This window comes from Podarcis cretensis (assembly GCF_951804945.1).
Source record: "Podarcis cretensis genome assembly, chromosome: 3".
In the NCBI taxonomy this organism is placed as follows: domain Eukaryota; kingdom Metazoa; phylum Chordata; class Lepidosauria; order Squamata; family Lacertidae; genus Podarcis; species Podarcis cretensis.
In genome coordinates this window covers 60,179,452-60,197,309 of record NC_137172.1, presented here as the reverse complement: position 1 = coordinate 60,197,309, position 17,858 = coordinate 60,179,452, and the positions used below count along the sequence as shown (strand labels likewise).

The 17,858-nt window shown below is 42.5% G+C and overlaps 1 long non-coding RNA gene across 1 annotated transcript; it reads right to left on the bottom strand.

The window, feature by feature from the left end:
- Positions 1–268: 268 nt before the first annotated feature.
- Positions 269–15,064, bottom strand: LOC307213153. The gene is made up of 3 exons (XR_013837419.1): positions 14,979–15,064; positions 7,951–8,055; positions 269–1,056 (listed from the first exon to the last, which is right to left on the bottom strand). It is a non-coding gene; the product is annotated as an uncharacterized lncRNA (long non-coding RNA).
- Positions 15,065–17,858: the final 2,794 nt, after the last annotated feature.

Genomic DNA, 17,858 nt, shown 5'->3' with positions numbered 1-17,858 from the left:
TCAAACCAAGTTCAGGGTGTTGGTTTTAATATATAAGGCCCTATACAACTCAGGATAAGATCTGATTCCTTAAGTACCCATCTGATTCCTTAAGTACCCAGTCGATCACTGCAATCTGTGGGACAGTTTATCCTGCAAGTTCCAAAGACCTCAGAAGCCTTCTCCACACAGAACAGGGCTTTTAACATGGCTGTTCCTCTTTGGCGGAATAACATTCTTGCTGAGTTATGACTGGTACCTACTATCTACACTTTTCAGAAATAAGGCATTTATTTGTAAGTAAAGAAGCAAACTTTTATTACAGCAGTCTAACAGTACAAACTCAACAGCTAGGAAATAGAATCTTATCTAGGTGCTCTTGCAAGGCCAAGGCGTGATAACAATAAATCCAAGTCAAGAGCAAAGGCCAAGGCTGAAGAGGCCAAGATGAGTAGCCAGAGCTCCAAGACACTGCACAGCAGCTGCAACAGAGTTCCAACAAATTTCCACACCTACCCACCAAGCTTGTAAGCAGAGACAAAAGGCTCAACTACTCACAAGAATCTCTGTGAGAATTCCTGGCCTGAAGGTGAGCATTTCTCCAAGGAAGATAAATCTCCTCTCTTACCTTGAGGAACCACTTTTACCTGGGAGACATTGCTGGACATGCATTTTCATCTGAATTTCCCTGCTCTGTCACAGCAGGCTGCTCTTCTCAGCCTCCATCGTTGTCCACAGACTGGGTAGTGGCAACCTCTGGGTCTCATCAGGTACTGGTGCATCTGGGGTCATTTGGGGGGGTAGGTTCCGCCAGTGGACTTTGCTGCATAGTCTCATTCCCTCCTCCTCTTCCAAGCCCTCATCCTCAAGTGCCTCCCACTTGAATCCAAGAGCTCAGAAAGAACCATGGCTGTTATTCATTTATCAAAGTTACCTTATAATTTGACATTGTATTTTTGAGATTCCAGTTTCTTTCCCTTGCTGAGTCTTGTTTTTCCTGAGCTTTTCTGAAAACAAAGAAACTTTGCATTGGTATCAGTAGCATGCAGTGTGAGGAGTGTCATTCTGGATGTAATTCTGCAGAAAAAGAAAAGAAAACACATATTAATTTCACATTTCTGGCTATCTCAAGAACTCTGCCTTACAAGGTTTCTATTGGTAAATTTCAGTGTCATGCTTCTGTTTCGCCTGTCAAGTATTATATTTAGATGTTAGACTTTAATCTGTTTACCCTTTTTATTTTCGTGAATCAATGTAGCAGCAATTAAATACCTTGTCTACAAGGCTATCATCTATATATAGCCTGTGAAAACCAAGTAATGAAAGGTCACTGGCTGTAGCTGGTGCTCTAGAATGTTTAGAGAAGTCTCTCCAAATGGAACTCTGCTCTTGGAGACTTCACACAACATCACAGGAACAACAATATAGGGTGTGCAGAACTTGTTCTGACTACCTTCCAAGCAGTAAGCCTTGGAGTTGTAATATTGTATTCCCTAAAAGTGGAATGCTTTACCATGAGTATATAACTTTTGGAGGCATAGTTTAAAATTTCTGAAATAAACTGGAATACTGCCATTATACAAGTTGGATATCAATAGTCTGTGATCCACTGCCCAGGTAAGGAACTTTACAGATGACAAATATCACTTCTGTGTAAATTATTTTGGGTACTTTGCATGTACCGGTATATCATCATGGATAATAAAAGCACACATATTTATTTACCGTGTGTATGATCCCAGTGAGTACTGACTTCTTTTGGAGTGAAATTGTCTATTTATTTTATATACATTTATAAGGTAAAGGTAAAGGTACCCCTGCCCGTACGGGCCAGTCTTGACAGACTCTGGGGTTGTGCGCCCATCTCACTTAAGAGGCCAGGGGCCAGCGCTGTCCGGAGACACTTCCGGGTCACGTGGCCAGCGTGACATCGCTGCTCTGGCGAGCCAGAGCCGCACACGGAAACGCCGTTTACCTTCCCGCTGGTAAGCGGTCCCTATTTATCTACTTGCACCCGGAGGTGCTTTCGAACTGCTAGGTTGGCAGGCGCTGGGACCGAGCAGCGGGAGCGCACCCCGCCGCAGGGATTCGAACCGCCGACCTTTCGATCGGCAAGCCCTAGGCGCTGAGGCTTTAACCCACAGCGCCACCTGCGTCCCATTTATACATTTATAGTCCACTTTATAACAGAAGTTCTCTGGGCTGCTTACAAGATAGCAAAACACTGTGCAAATGAGTCAAGTATATATTCATCACAGGGGTAAGCTGTAAGCATTCTGTTCACAGAAGTGGCAGTTGTGCAAGAAATTGGACTTGAAATATGAACTTAACCCTATGCACACTTAAGACCTGATGAAAGTACTGGTATATTGCATATCCAGTAGAACATGCTGACTGTGTGATGTGGTGGTTAAAAGAGTGTTGGATATGAGGAGAAAAGTTTAGTTCCTCACTGAACAATGATTCTCTCTGGATAGGCTTGGGCAAATTACTCTCTGTCAACATAAACATACTAAAAATGTCATTCTGACTTCCTTGGAGGAAGGGTGTGATAAGATATAAACTAATCCAAGTACATAACTATAGAGTGAGTTTCACCCTTAGTATATTTACATAACCAAATATGAGAGCCGGTATCCAAATAAAATTGAAAATAGTTTTGTGAACTCATGAACGTGTTTAGTGGCAGGCAATGAACTGGGGTGCAGGGCTTGCAATGGAGGAGAATACTCACCAAATTCAGATGGTATCTGTCATGGACTATCTACTCCACATACTTAATCTTCAGTTGGAAGTCTTGCAACACTGACCTACAAGACAAACATTATTCATAAGTTTTGTACAGTGGTACCTCGGGTTACATACGCTTCCGGTTACATATGCTTCAGGTTACAGACTCCGCTAACCCAGAAATATTACCTTGGGTTAAGAACTTTGCTTCAGGATGAGAACAGAAATCATACAGCAGCAGTGGGAGGCCCCATTAGCTAAAGTGGTGCTTCAGGTTAAAAACAGTTTCAGGTTGAGAACAGACCTCCAGAACGAATTAAGTTCTTAACCTGAGGTACCACTGTATTTTATTTTATTAGTCATGAAAAACTTTACAATAGCAGTGCGCATTCAGCCAATGGAGTATGTGTGAGCAACTGCTAGCAATTGTGATTCGATCCATGCATGCAGTTCTGTCATCATATACGACGGGTAGATTATGCATGCAAATAATGTACAAAGTTGCAAAATGAACAACATAGCCAATAAAATGAATATACCGAAGATGGATCCAGCTTTCATTGTCCCTGACTATTGGCCATGCTGGCTGAGGCTGATGAGAGTCCAAAATCAGCTGAAGGGCCACCAGTTCCCTGGTCTAGGCTTTAAAAGAAAGTAAAAATATGGCAAGCTCTTAAAGAAATGGGAGTGCCTGATCACCTCATCTGTCTCCTGAGAAATCTCTATGTGGGACAAGAAGCTACAGTTAGAACTGGATATGGAACAACTGATTGGTTCAAAATTGGGAAAGGAGTACGACAAGGCTGTATATTGTCTCCCTGCTTATTTAACTTATATGCAGAATTCATCATGCGAAAGGCTGGGCTGGATGAATCCGAAGCCGGAATTAAGATTGCCGGAAGAAATATCAACAACCTCCGATATGCAGATGACACAACCTTGATGGCAGAAAGTGAGGAGGAATTAAAGAACCTTTTATTGAGGGTGAAAGAGGAGAGCGCAAAATATGATCTGAAGCTCAACATCAAAAAAACGAAGATCATGGCCACTGGTCCCATCACCTCCTGGCAAATAGAAGGAGAAGAAATAGAGGCAGTGAGAGATTTTACTTTCTTGGGCTCCATGATCACTGCAGAGGGTGACAGCAGCAATGAAATTAAAAGACGCCAGCTTCTTGGGAGAAGGGCAATGACAGGCCTAGAAGCATCTTGAGAAGTAGAGACGTCACCTTGCCAACAAAGGTTCGTATAGTTAAAGCTATGGTTTTCCGAGTAGTGATGTATGGAAGAGAAAGCTGGACCATAAAGAAGGCTGATCGCCGAAGAATTGATGCTTTTGAATTATGGTGCTGGAGGACACTCTTGAGAGTCCCATGGACTGTAAGAAGATCAAACCTATCCATTCTTAAGGAAATCAGCCCTGAGTGCTCACTGGAAGGACAGATCGTGAAGCTGAGGCTCCAGTACTTTGGCCACCTCATGAGAAGAGAAGACTCCCTAGAAAAGACCCTGATGTTGGGAAAGATGGAGGGCACAAGGAGAAGGGGACGACAGAGGATGAGATGGTTGGATAGTGTTTTCGAGGTTACCAGCATGAGTTTGACCAAACTGCGGGAGGCAGTGGAAGACAGAAGTGCCTGGCGTGCTCTGGTCCTTGGGGTCACGAAGAGTCGGACACGACTAAACGACTAAACAGCAACAACAACAACAACAACAACAACAAAAAATATTTCTCAGCTCTTTCTCTGGTGACAATAACCGAAAATAACTGAAATACATGATAAAACAAGTGTTTTTTTAAAGGTGCTGGTGTTAAATTTTTCACCAAAGCCTTAGAATCCCTGCTCAGATGATGGAACCTGCAGAAGCAAGAATGCTCTACCACCAACACCCCTTTCCCTTGCCAATGGCACCATGCCCTCCTCTCCCACCTCCTATGTCAAGAGAGCTGAACCCGCCAAACAGTGCATGTAGAAGGTCAGCTAGATTGGGTTTTTAGCATTTATGTAACGTTTTAGAATGCTCAAATCATTTTACATGTGTTATTTCAGTCTTCCTGCTCCTTGCAGCTGGAGTAAATAATAGCTTCATTGTCTCCAAAGTTACAACTCCACAGAGCTTCTCTGTCTGGACATTACATCCTAACATACTCATATCTAACATCATTATTAACAGAACACAACCGTAATCAGAATTAGAGAATGAAAACTATTGTCAATTTAAACCAACAGACGCAGCCTCAGCACAGAACATTGCCTGGGGATTAATGGATGGCAGGGTTTAGTAAAGCAGAGCATAGATTGGACCATTAACTCCTCCCAGTGGGTTATTGATCCACCAGGAAGTACCTTGTGCCTTAATCATTATTCCCAAATGATTCCAGCATTGCTGTGTTCTTCTAGATTTGTGGCATTAGACTCTCAAGCAGGCATGAAGGTTGCCCCCCAACATAGCAACAACTGTATTTGCCCAACTCTTAGTTTAGAGCAGGGGTAGGAAATGGTGCGCAGGGTCAGAGGCAACAAAGGGTATGGCTAGAAGCAATAGTGGATGGAGCAAAAGATGTGTCTCTTGACTTTGTACAGTAAGCTACATTTCAGCCACAAAAGCAAGAGGTTTCTGCATACAAGCTCATATCTCTCCCCTTTTCATCCAGACAAGCAAGAAGCATCACAGTCCCTCACAGTCCCACAAATTTCAGTGAGGAAAAAGTACTCAAGCAGAGCATGGAGCAGGACTGATGAAAGATGTGGCTTAGAGAGTGGCCTTTGTGATTCCCAAGGGCCAGAAGGCTTAATCCAGCCTCTGAGCCTGAGGTTTATCACCCTGCTTTAGCCTTTGGAGTTCAACGTATTTCAGCACATTGTGCGGGGAAAGAAGGCAGCAGTAGGGTTCTTTCTTTCAGGTATCTCAACTGTTCTAGATCATTTCTCAGTTTATTCAAGTTAGTTTTTGGAAAGACTTCCTTGACAAGACAGGAGGAAATAGAAAAGACTTTGTGTGGAATAACTCACAAGCTGTGAGGTACGGGCTGTATAGGAGAGTCTCTTAAACCAATGGACACTCAGAATTTCTCATTGTGTCTTGTTTGCTTTTCAGCTGTGTTGCTTTATAACAATATCTGGTTTTCTGTATGTCTGAACTTGCAGCAGTTTTAAAACTGGGGGTGCTGAAAGTTGGAGTGCAACAGCATCTGGAGGGTCACTAAAGGATACATGTGGATGCCTTGTTTCTTCTGAAACGTCCTCTCTGTAGATCTTCTAAACACCCCCCAATATTTGGTATTTGGCTGATATGTGGTATGAGCAGTTAAAATGGAAATTGCTACTGATTTGTCCACAAATTTTCCTTTGAGGAGTTCCCAACTCATGCTTTTGAACTAATAAGAATTTAAGATTGCTTCCAGAGGATTTGACTATTGGTGATTCATTCTAATTTGTCTGTGGGATGGTTAGACAGTGCTGCATCAAGCAAGTGTCATCCCACACTTCCAGCACATTTTCCTATCACTTTCCTTATTGCAATTTTTTTATTTAAAAAAAAAATCTTTTGGGGATCTCCAAACCAATGGTAATTGCACAATCTGAAATTGTGATTGAATCCCATCTTAAAATAGTGACAATCTGGGAGTACCCTAAGCAGCAATTTTGGTACGTATTTAGAAACAAGACTGCCAACATGTACACCCCTAAGCAGCAGGAGAGGAAGAAGAACAGACCATTGAATCAGGTAGAAAGTCAGTGTGCCTTACCATCTGCTGCCTGCCTGCCTGCCTGCCTGTCACAGGTTCTTCTCCAGAGACTCTTTATGCCTACAGAATTTGGCATACAAGAGGGAACCAGGCCTGACTCAGCAGTTTGCATTAGCCTTCTGCCAATTTTCATCAGGCTGCATCAGCTTCCTGGGACAGGGACTTCAAAGGAAAGCTGCCATGGATGGCAGGCACAGTGCTGACAGGCACACCCCTTTGGGAACTGTGAAGGTGCTGTTCTGTTTACTCCTCTTTTAGTTATTTGCCTGGGTCGCAGTTAATCTGGAGGTGAATGGGTTATTCCTAGTATTCTTTTAGACAGGTTGGCTAAGTTAGGTGTCAGAGGTCCAGTTCCACACAGATGGCCATTTCCAGAAGACAGTACTAGGAGATTACTGCTTGACCTCTAGACAGTCATACTATGGGATTCTACAGACATCATTCTTTCTCCAGTGCTGGTGAACAGATACATAAAACCACTGAGAGGTCCAATCACACGTGGATGACGCCCAGTTTTTGCTTTTGTTTTTCATCAAATGCAGGTAAGACTGCTATCTGGAACCAAGTGCAGTAATAGACTGGATCAGGGCAAACAAACAGATTCAATCTAGTCACGGCAGAGGTACTGTTGGTGGTGACTTATCTATCTGGGTGGGTGGTGTTCAGCCTCTTCTAGATGGGGGTCACGCACCCTCTAAAAGACCAGGTTCATAGTCTGGTGGTGCTTTTTGACTCAGCATTATCATTTGAGGTTGCACAGCCTTAAAGTTGTTTTTATCAGCTGTAACCTCACCTGAATGGAACCATCTTGGCCAAAATTATCTATGCTCTGCCTAAGTCTCATTTGATCATATGACAAATTATGAATATTACAAATATATGGAACCAGGTTATTTGAAAGATTGCCTTTCCCAATATGTATCTACCACAACCTTAAGATCTTCTTTGGATGCCTGGTTCTGTGTGTCCCAAATAAATGAAGTGAGTTGGTAACCACTAAGGGCTTTTTTTGACAGAGACAACCTAGTTATGGAACAGCCATCTCAGAAAGGTTCACTTGGAACTTTTGGGGATAGGCAAATACAGTTCTGTTCAACTAGCCTTTTTAGTATAAACCATGTAGTCTGGGCCTCTGTTTTAAACCTGTGTTTTAACATTGGGGTTGGGGAGAAGTCCCGTCCCCCCGCACAACTGTGTTTATGCCATCTTTTGTATTTAAAGCCGCCAAATAATTGTATGTTATGAGGCACCATACAAATGCCAATGCTACTACTACAATCGTACTACTACAGCAGTACATGTCTGCTCATAGGTACGTCCCACTAAATTCACTGGGACTTACTTCCAGGTAAGTGTGCATAGGAGTACACCCTTAATATCTAAATATGTGTGCATATAGGTACTTCACAGCCACCCATTTTAAAACAGTCGCATTTGGAATGGGATATTTCACTTTAACAGAACGACCTCTGCTGTGAAGTATTCTCTTACCTGGAAATATGCTATAGCATTGCACAGAAGTAGTAAGGCTGGCAAGACTCCATTCTCTGGTTTCATGATCTCTTGCGAAAGTGGTTGTAGAGTTACGCTTGTGATCTGTGGTATGCAAAAAGACACTGTATTCTAAAGATTACTGTGGCAGGGAAATAGTTTTACTAGAAGTATGTTTTCGACAGAGAATAGTTTTTGCTTATGCAGATTTGTCTTTATCACACAGATTTATAGATGTGATACTGCAAACCTCCAGAACTCCGGTAGCCAATGTGCTGCCCTCCAGATTTTATTGAAGTGAAGCTCTCATCAGCCCTGCCAGCATGGTAAATAGTCAGGCATCATGAACAAACATCAGAACAAAGTTGTCAGTGGAGGTCCTGTGTCATCTTGTTACAGTCATGTCATCATTAAATCCCTCAACAATGCCATTTTGTTACTACTACATCTCTTCACATCATAATCTTGCTGGTGCAAGTCCTATAGTAGGATATTTGGCCTTTGCTGTACTGTTCCCAATGCCGTTAATCATTCATTGCAAAGTTTTGGCTTCATGGTTTCTAACTCCAGGCCACAGGGGTAATACTGGTCCATGTCAATACTAATGACAGATGAGAGTGAGTGTTACTAGATCCAACTGAATGAGATGTCACTTAAACAAACTGTCACCAATATGATGTAGTACCCCGAATCAACCTTCCAATAAAGGCTTAAAGCAACATTTTGCAACATACAAGTAAAAAGTGAAGCATTGTCAATAATAATAATAAATAATTTCCTGGACTCTTTGAGCTCAGTCCATAGAAAAGGATGCATACCTATGTACCGCTGCTGTTAACAAAAGAGTGGAAAGTGCAGTTAAGCTCTTAAATCCCATTAAATTCAGCAAGCCTTGCATTTCTGTGGATTGTGTCCTTTGACCACAAAGGAGATCTGGTTTATGAAAGAAGTATCCAAAGAAAGAAATCTGACACTGATCAGTCTCTTGGTTCATAGCATGGGAAGTTCTGCAGTAAAGGCAAATAAATAGTTATCAACACAGAATTTAAACAGAATGGGGGGTGGGTATGGTTCTTTCATCACTTGACAACCTTCTTCAGCAGTTTTTCAGCCCAAGTACTTGCAGCTAAAGAAGCAGTGGGATGCAGTATTTGCCTTCTGATTTTTGGGTCAATATTCATTTGAATTCAACGACTGATTTTCTTGAAACATGGCTAGAAACACTTAAACAAAATTATTTTTAGACCTTGGTAGGTGGTGTCATCTGGTGGAATCATTGCTGGCCAGGTATACAATCCATTCCTTTTTTATAAAAATAAGACAGTTTTATACACATAAGGCAGCTTCCTATGTGCCTTTCCCAAGTCAGACAATCCATCTAGCTCAGTATTGTCAATATTGACTGGTAGTAGCTCTCTGGGGTTTTGGGCAGGTCAGTTTCCCAGCCCTACCCAGGGAACTTAGGACCTTTTACCTGCGGAGCATGTGTCACTAAGCTGCAACCCACACTCACATGGACCGTGATGGCTGAGCAAAAACAAAGAAAGGCAAGTTGAAGCAATGACAAAAGGAACTTGTGAAAAGGTACAGTAGCATGCTATAGCCTTTGTTGCTTAAAGATCTGAATGGTCTTCTAGGTGTTTGCTTAGTTGCATGCTCTGCCTTGGGCTGTTTTTCAATGTTTTGGAGTCTTTTATGAAACAATAAGTTTTGGCCAGCTTTTTTCTGATTGATATATATATATATATATATATATATTGTTATTCTAAAGCAGCAATGCAGCAGCAAGCAAAGGCTATAGCAGCCAAGTCAGCTGCTTGTGGCTGGAAAGCCAGACAGGAAGTATGTGACTGTTGCCATGGAAACAAAGGGGCAGTCCATTCTGTACTGAGCACCGGATGTTAGCTCAGTGTGTGTGTCATATGACCTGTACAGGATGTACATGGGTGGAGTTTTGGAGTTTCTCTCTGTTTGTTGAACAGAGCAGACATGTTTTCTCTGTACTGAAGTGAAAGACAGGAATAAAGACAATGTAGATACATTTCTGTCTGTGTCTGATTCCCCTCCCTGGGGATATGCAGGGAGCAGGGAGGAAGAGAAGCAGTTGGTGTGTTTTTCTCACAGCCTGAGAAAAATCGCCGGAACGGACCTCGAGTGTTTTTACTGCCGGGAGTCGCCGGAGGGAGGTCAAAAGAATTCAGCCGGTGCCTGGAGAGATAGGCACATACCTCTGATCGGGCATTGAATTCTGACATTGGTAGCAGTTGACGGTTGCTACGATCCATGGGAGTCTGCATCAAGGAGGCTGTATTCATCCCTCTCCATTGAAGCCTGAGATGGATGCTGATTCTCTGCAGCTAGAAGCTGACCAGAAGAAGCTGAAAGCCAAGCTACGGAGCCCAGGTATGAGATTTTCGGGCTTAAGAGTGTGAATGCAGATGGATTAATTCTCTGCTTCATGGGAGCAACGTTTGGGAAAAACAGCTCCGAGAGAGAAGAGTCTGCATTCCAAACATTCCTGTGGTTTTTCCTGTCCAAGGAAAGGAATGCGGTTGCTTAGCAACGCAAGATAAGGGCTGGAAGTCAGGCTATGCCCAGAGTGGCACAAACAGCTCGTGTTTTGACTAGGAACTGTTGGAAAGGGACTTTCCAAGCGGCCAGTGTTATTGCTGCCAGGTGCACAGAGTGTAAACAAGCCAGCTATTGGATTTTAGAGGCTTGTGTTTGAGAGTCAATGCAAGGACTCAAAATGGATGCCAAGAAGGGAGTTCTGCCTTCTCCACCCCTCTTGACCAGTGACAATTATGCATCTTGGTCTATTAAGATGAAGGCCTTGCTGCAGAATCAGAGACTGTTTGAGGTGATTGAGAACCCCATCCCTGCAGCACCAACGCGTGCTTGGGAGTCACAGGATATGAAGGCCAGAACCGCTATACTTCTGTGCGTGTCAGATTCGCAGCTTATTCATATACAGAGTTTACCGCACGCGAAAGATGTTTGGGACACGCTGAGAAGGACACATCAGAGAGATGCAGGTTCTTCAGCGTTGCTGTATTTTGAAAAGCTGACTAACCTGAGGCTTGCGCCTGATGGAGATGTTCAAGCGCACCTGACGGAAATGAAATTTCTGCGTCAGCAGATGGTGGAACGCAATTTCCATCTGGATGAGGAAGTGTTTTGCTTCATGGTGATCAACAGCCTGAATCGGACTTACAAAACGATTGCCAGTCAGCTGGGGTCTCTCCCAGCGCAAGATTTGACTTCGGACAGGGTCTTTGCCGTGGTCCTGAACGAACATGACAGACTTGCTGCCCTGGAAGTCAAGGACAGGGGGAGGGAAGAACGGAGTTCAGACACCCCCACTGCTGTAGCTACTGGAGGAGACGCTGTAGCTTTGAACGTTGTCCGATGCCACAATTGTGGACAGACTGGGCATCTTCAGCGGAACTGCAGGAAGCCACGTCAGAACAAAGGAGCCAAGGGAAGCTCCACGAAGTCTGAGGCGTCAGGCAGAAGTCATGCCAAGTCACAGGCGAAGCCTGCGAAGGCTTTGATGTCCCTAAAAGCCACACCACAAGTGGGGAATTCCTTCATTTTAGACACGGGAGCGACGGTTCACATGACCCATCGCAGGGATTTGTTTTCGTCGTTTAAGAAGCGAAGCTTCGTTGTACAACAAGCCAACGGTCAAGAGCTGGAAGCCACCGGAATTGGGACTGTGTATCTTAAAAGTCTGAACTTGACTATAAACAATGTTTATTTGGTTCCAGAGTTGAAGTACAATCTGCTCAGCGTTTCGCAGATTGCCAAGAAGGGACTAAAACTGTCCTATGATGATCAACACTGCGAGATCTACAAAGATGGAGAGTTGTATCTTTCTGCCAAAGAGAAAGATGGACTGTATTTGTTGACTTTTGATCAAAGTGATTACATGGAATGTAATTCTTGTGATTCTAACATGATTTCTTTTGCAGGTGTAGCCAAGAAGAATGCCAAGCAGGTCACCTCGAGGGTCGACAGGGCATTTCAGCGGGTGTATGCTGATGTGATTGGTCCTTTAGCACCATCTAGAGGCAATGCGAAGTATTACCTAATATGTGTTGATTCTTTTACAGGTTTTGTCTGGATTTATCTTTTGGAGAGACCGAAAGAAGCCTTAGAAAGGTTTAAAGAGTTTTGTGACAAGGTTAAAAATATGCATGATGCTGACATAGATTGTCTTTGCACAGATGAGAAGCCAATTTTTCTTTTACAGGATTTCCAGAGGTTCCTGAAGAAGAAAGGGATAAGACACAAAATTGCAGCTTCCGAAGAAGCTTGGAACAGATGTGTCTGTGTTAGGGTGAACAAAGAATTGCAAAAGGGAATGGAAGCGCAATTGCTTAGTTCACATCTGCCACATGAGTACTGGGCTGAGTCACTAATGTCATTTTGTTATACGTGGTTGAGAAAGTTTTCAAAAGACTTGGGATGTTCTCCTTTTGAGAAACTGTTCCACAGAAAACCTTCTGTTGCCCATTTCAAGGTTTTTGGGTCTCATGTGAGAACAGAAGCTCCAGGTGGAGTAAAGAATGCCAGAGGCATTTTTGTGGGTTATGAAAAGGGTCTCTACAGAGTAATTTTGTCTGAATCTGGAAAAGTGATTCTCACAAAATTTCTAGAGAGTGCTCCTGAACAGGAGAGAGTGATTGTTCACACATTTCCCACAGGTGATGATGATGATTCTGATGATGATGATGATGAGTTTGATCTTATTGAGTTCAGTAGTACTGATGATGACAGCGATAGCTCAGACAGCTCAGTTGTCACAGTCATTGAGAAGAAATCTCACACAATGACTAGACCCTCAGAAGAGGAGGATGAACCACTGATTAAGCTTAGTACTGGTTCTTCAGAGAGTTCAGAAGCTGAACCAGAAAGCAAGGGAGAGCAGCACCTCTTACGTAGGTCTGAGAGAGCAACGAAGGGTGTACCACCCAAGAGGTATTCACAAGAGTTTGCTAACTTAGCTATTGCATGTGTTGCTGTTGTAAACGACCAAGGTCAGATTGAAGCTGTGTCTGAGTCAGAGACAAAGGCACAACAGAGAGTTGTTAACCAAGGTAATGCAGAAGCACTCATTCCTTGGAAGTCACACAACCAGAGAGGTACATTGGTAAAACCAGTGGCGGGTAGTTCCAAGGGTGGAACTGAAACAACAGGGGAGTGGTATATATATAACAACTGTTTGTTTTCTTCTCTGGATGACGCTTTGCTCGCTGCACGCATTGATACTTTAGGGGGAGTATGTTATTCTAAAGCAGCAATGCAGCAGCAAGCAAAGGCTATAGCAGCCAAGTCAGCTGCTTGTGGCTGGAAAGCCAGACAGGAAGTATGTGACTGTTGCCATGGAAACAAAGGGGCAGTCCATTCTGTACTGAGCACCGGATGTTAGCTCAGTGTGTGTGTCATATGACCTGTACAGGATGTACATGGGTGGAGTTTTGGAGTTTCTCTCTGTTTGTTGAACAGAGCAGACATGTTTTCTCTGTACTGAAGTGAAAGACAGGAATAAAGACAATGTAGATACATTTCTGTCTGTGTCTGATTCCCCTCCCTGGGGATATGCAGGGAGCAGGGAGGAAGAGAAGCAGTTGGTGTGTTTTTCTCACAGCCTGAGAAAAATCGCCGGAACGGACCTCGAGTGTTTTTACTGCCGGGAGTCGCCGGAGGGAGGTCAAAAGAATTCAGCCGGTGCCTGGAGAGATAGGCACATACCTCTGACCGGCCCTGAATTCTGACATATATATGCAGTCCATATGACTGAGAAAGTTTACATTCTCATTTTACTTAGGAAGAAACATCATCTGTCACAGATGTGTGTGCCGGTCAGTAATCACACAGTTCAAAGGTGAAGTTAATTTGCAAAAACATGATCTTCACAGACTTGGTTGACTGTTAGTCCTAATGAGCAGAGCAGGTATTCCGGTAGTCTTTCTCCCACCCTTTCCTGTCATACTTAAAGTTCTGCTAATGGTTGCTTTCTGCCTGACAGGATGAAGTTGTGACCTTTGCCACAGTAGAGTTCCTTCCCCTAACCCCCTACTCAGAAGCCAGTGGAGAGGAACTCTTTGATTCCCTAGAGCCTTCTGACAGCAGAACAGGGATCAAGGTGATCTTGAAAGACTCCTTGTCTCCCCTGCAACCCACTTTTCAAATTCCACACCATTCATAAGGGTCTCCTAACAGATTCATAAGGAACAGATTTTTGAAGGGGTTTTACATGGTGCCCAAAAGACAATTGATCAGGCACCAGGAGAGGCTCCGTGGGGAAGGCTGTTCCATACCCAAAGTTCCACTACTGAAATGGGTCTTTCCTTTTCATTCTGTTGCATTTGCAATAGAATCACAGTATTGTTGAGTTGGAAGGGACTATGGGGGTCATCTAGTCCAACCCCTTTCAATGCAGGAATCTTTTGCCCAATGTTGGGCTTGTATCCAAAGACTAAGTTTAAGAGTCTCATGCTCTACCGACTGAGCTTTCCCAAATACCCTTTCTACAGATTGATCCCTAGGCAAAAGAGCAGGACAAAGAGCTGTGCTAGATTTCTGTGGTAAGATTAGACAGACTGTTTACATAGCAAGAGTCTTACAAGGTCCAGGAAATCACTAGACACCAGAGCCATAGTTAGGTGATCTTGCGCCCCTGGCAGAACCGTCCAGATTGCACCCTCTAGCCATGGACAAATTTGCTCTTCATCCTGCCTCTCCTCCAACCCCCACCTTCCACCCATTCAATTCACCCTCTATTTAAAACCATTTCTTATGAGGCAATAATCAATATTTATATTTATGGACATATTTTATCCAATTTTACACACACACACACCGATCGCCACACCTTGCCACCCCCTAGCTACAGCCCTGCCAGACACCACAATAAGAATGCTTAAGCAAGAGTGCAAAGGCTTATGGGAGAAAAATCAATCTATTTTTATCTAATATCCATTACACATTAATCTCTTAATGACTGCAGTTTGCAGGGGTACCTTGTTTATGTGAATGAGCCATTCCAGATCAAATTCCATATACAACCCTCTTCATTGTAGTCAGTTCACAGATTCAGCTGCAGAACCTGACACAAAAGGCTCTGTGTTAATGACTCTTCTGAGCCAATGCTGAAATGTTTATTGAGATCTGCAAAGCAGCAATAATAATAGTCATTAGGAATGTATTGATGCACTTACCATCAGATGTTGCAACATAAATTATATTCAGTGTGTTACATACACAGTGGTCACATTTATGTACATAAGAACTGATTAGTTCAAAAGAATGGAAGCTAGAAATTCATTCAGTAATTCAAGAATTTATCTGGTTTCAGAAAACCCTAATCAAGAATAACAATGAACAGTAATGTTGACACTCCATTAATTAGTAATAATTGCAGTGGCTAAAATTCCAAAAGCTACATACATAAGAGGCTTTTCCTCAATGTCCTATGCTGGGAGAGAGGAGGAAGCATTTAATAAAAAATATTATTATTACTATTATTATTATTATTATTATTATTATTAAAGAAATGTAAGCCAGTGGCCATCAACTTGTGGAGGTAAATTCAATGTTAATTATATATTGTATGAAAAACAATTATTTTGTTTTCCTGAATCTACTGCTAATCAATTTCACTTCACAACCTCAAGGTCTAATATTATGAGAGGAAGAAAAAAAAATCCTTAGTCTGCTTTCTCCATGCTATTTGTAGTTTTAGAGACCTCTGACTTGTTTGTAAAAATAGATCCTGGCGACCCCTCAGGAATGGCTGCTGTCTGTTTAGTTCCACTAATAACTGCAGACATTTAGAAATATGATTAATATTTGTACCTTTCTCATGATTACATTTATTTAATCTGTCACTGCAAGGGTAGCTGAAGTTGCTGAAATATCCTATTTTGACTGCCCCCTTGATTTCTTTCTCCATTGCAAGAGCGCATCAGAATGTTTGCTGGGGGGCAATAGTATATGCATAAAAATAAGTTACTTTTGAGGCCTGGTATTTTCACCAACAGCAATTTCTTTTTTAAGGTTTTCTAGGACTCTCCTTGGAGCTACATCGCCCTGAACCCAGCCATCTTTATCCTTACTTGTTTGTTTGATTTTTTAAAAAGCATTACAATTTATCCTACCCTTTCTCCAAGGAACTGAGGGTGGCAAATATGACGCCACCTTCCTGTTACCCTTGCAACAATGCTGTGAGAGATGTTAGACTGGAGGGTAGTGACTGGCCAAGAGTCCCCCAATATGTTTCCTGGTCAAGTAGAAATGGGTATCTCAATCCAATTGCAACACCATCAGCTCACCATATTGGCTATTTACAGACTTTCATTCCAAAGATAACCATATTCCATTGGCTATCACTGTTGTAGTAGGTTCTCATAAAGTTTAGGGCTTTGTATACTCCATACATTTTGAGCACGTAACTTGTCCATCTTCTTAGATCCTGAAATGAGAAACAGACAGAGAGACATAATGGATTTTAAGTAAATAATATGGCACCTTGATACTAGCCTACCTCAGATCTAAGAAAATTTATTAGCGGTGTTGTGGTCAGGATTATTGAGACATTATAACCTTGAATTTTATTAAAAATCAAATAAAGTGGCAAAACTCAAGCTGTGTTGTGTACATTTAAATATTAACTTTTCCATCAGCATATCCTTGATAAAAGATGGCTTAGTTTTCTTTTGTTTCTAAAATTAAACAATGGCACGATGAAGAATACTCACCACATATTTAAAACATATTCAATGCACATTTAAAGCATATGTCTTCCCCCAAACAATATTGGGAAATGTAGTTTATTAAGGGTTCTGGGAATTATAGCACTGTGAGGGTGTAAATGATTGTCCCCATGATTCTTTGAGGGAGGGTGTGTGCTTTAACATGTTTTTAAAATGTATGATGTGTATGCAGCCTATGCTCCCCTTCCCCGCCCCCTTGCTGTCCAATTTTACCCCTTCTAGGTTTTGAGGATTCAGACTTCAGCATATAAACATAACACCATCAGTCCTCCTGGTTAAGACCAAAGGTTTATCTAGCCCAGCATTCATGTTCTTACAATGGCCAGCCAGATGCCTATGGTAAGCCTGCCAGTGCAACAACCCTTCCCCACTTGTGAAACCCAGCAACTGGTGTTCAGAGGCATGCTGCCTCAGATGTTGAAAGTAGTGCACAGCTATCATTAGCAGTAGCCTCTGATTTTTTTTTTTTTATCCTTCATGAATTTGTCTAATCCTCCTTTAAAGCTATCTAAGTTGATAGGCCTTACTGCATCTTGTCATAACAAATTCCAGAAATCAACAGTGCACTGTGAAACATTGCCTTTCGTCTGTCCTTTATCTCCCAACATTCAGCTTCATTGCCTGATCCAGCATTATGAGAGAGCCTGTACACTGTGACCCTCTCCAAATGTCCTCCTTCTGTGCCATTTTTCCTGGGGCTCTTTGGTCCCTTTAATCCTGTATAGCTGTAGACAGAAGGGGAATATTTTCTTACTCTATAATAACAAAACCCAACTTCTATAGTACTAGTACTCCTAAATCTGTGCCACTTCCACCACTCAGTCTTACTTAGTCCCTCTGGACGCTTAATTTACCAGTAACTTGGTAGCCATGGGTTGCCATATGTCCAGAACATAGCCTGGATTCAGCAGTCAGAAACAGAGTTCAGGCAGAAATCGCTGAAATGTCCTGGAAAATCCGGGAGTATAGCAACCCATGTTGGTAGTGTAGATTTTGGTGAATTTCCTTAAAAATAGCTCTAAAATTTCATTATTTTTTTGAGGTTTTGCAAAAATCTGCGTCTGGATTTTCACTTTTTGAAATATGGCAGCCCTAGTACAGGCATGGTACAAAGACAGTCAGATACAG